Here is a 1,858-nt window from a genome sequence, read left to right as displayed (position 1 = left end):
GAAGATCAGAAAACCAAAATCTAGGAACAGACCATGGTGAAAGAGATAAGACAATGAGCATTAAAAGCAGAAAGATAGTAGGGAGTCTATTATATGTGGGGCAAGTTTTCACCAACTCCACAAGAGTTTCTGTCCGAGTGAGTGGAGGTTATAGTAATTTTAATGCATGAGAGGTTTGAGGAGGGTTTAAAATGTGTGAAAAATGGCCAGGAGTTCCTTCAGTGGGTCCGATATGGTGAACACTAGACCAAGAAGTTCTGCAAGCATGTGACACCATCTCCATGGGTAACCATGGGATGTCACGCAGACCTACTTCTACAGAGATCTAGGAGAGATTGAAAGGGAGGAGTGGACACTGCTGAAAAGGCTATAGCCAAGAATGAATTTTACGGACGTGGTTCCATAGTGTAGCGGTGAGCACGTCTGCTTTACACACAGGAGATCCTGGGTTCACACCCCAGTGGAGCCACAGTCCATGGTCTACGGCCATGACACCCCGAACAAGCTCGATGTCTGATCTCGGAAGCTAAGCAGGGTCGGGCCTGGTTAGTACTTGGATGGGAGACCACCTAAGAAGACCAGGTGCAGTAGGCATAAATAATAATAATAATAATAATAAAATGAATTTCAGGATGGGTGGACTGCCCCAGCTCCCGAGCTACTGCTACTCTGCCCGAGGACACAGGCTGGTCTGAAGGCACCTCTGTCCTACTCAGCAGCTCCCTCCTGAAGACTGGAGCACCCATCTTGTCCCCAAGATAGGATTGTAACGGCCACTGCTCAGGCCAGTGAATGGGAAGGAGGCACCGCTGAGTGACATTGGCTGCTCTTCCACAGACAATGAAAATAATGTTGATAGAAAATAAATATCAGTTTCTTTAAAAAAAAAAAAAAAAAGTAAGATGAGCCAGAACTATAAGACGAGGAGATAAATAGGATAGGTGAGATAAGGAAGGATTCTAAGGAAACTAAAATTTCAATAACATAGATAGGTTTTGGAGAAGGCGAACGCAGTGTCAGATTTGATGTAATGAAATACTTGGTTTCTTAAAACACATAATAGATAAACTCTAGGGAAATATAATCAAGAAAATGGAAAAAAATGAACAAATATAGAAATGAGAAAGTGGTAAAATAGATAGATACACTTCTGACAAATATAATCAAAAAATAAGAATTTAGAAATAAGAAATTTCGAGGAAAAGATGGGTTCAATAGAAAAACGTAATCAAAGAATTATAGGAGACATTTCAATCGATTGTAATGTATGAGCTCAAATCATAAACAAGCAGAAGATAATTGGGGAAATATGGACGCTGAATATTTGATGATATTAAGGAATTATTCATGTTTTAGGTAGGTAGTGCCATTTTTATTATTTTTAGGGTTCCCATATTTTAGAGACCTATGCCGAAATAGTTATAGATGAAATTACGATGATGGGATGTGTTCAAAATAACGGGAGAGGGAGGCAGTGAGTGAGCACGTGAATGTCGGTACAGACAGGATAAAATCGCCCGTGAGATGATGGGAACGGAAGCCAGACAATGGGTACAGCAATATGTTGTTCTATTCTCTCAAATTTTGTATTAAAAAGTTTCTAAAAATAGACTGAGGTGAGAACAAACGTGACAGGAAGTCATGATATTCTGTTCCATGTAAAATACAAAAGGAAATCTTTAAAAGTGGGGAGGGACGGTTTTCTGGGTGCATTACCAAAATTGACATAAGAAGAAATTTCAAACGTCAATAGATGAGTAACCGTAAAAGAAATTTAAAATATGATGAACTTATCTCAAAAGTTTCTTTTAAACTTTTAAAGAATTAGATCATCTCCAATACTCCAAAGCACAGGAAA

The 1,858-nt window shown here is 39.2% G+C and overlaps 1 pseudogene; it reads left to right on the top strand.

Annotated features, from left to right (window-relative positions):
* The first annotated feature begins 478 nt into the window (after positions 1-478).
* Positions 479-594, top strand: LOC111733837 (annotated as a pseudogene).
* The last annotated feature ends 1,264 nt before the right edge of the window (positions 595-1,858 follow it).

Source organism: Pteropus vampyrus, unplaced genomic scaffold, assembly GCF_000151845.1.
Source record: "Pteropus vampyrus isolate Shadow unplaced genomic scaffold, Pvam_2.0 Scaffold655, whole genome shotgun sequence".
NCBI lineage: Eukaryota > Metazoa > Chordata > Mammalia > Chiroptera > Pteropodidae > Pteropus > Pteropus vampyrus.
The sequence above is the reverse complement of the archived record's forward strand: the minus strand, read 5'-3'. Positions and strand labels throughout refer to the sequence as shown.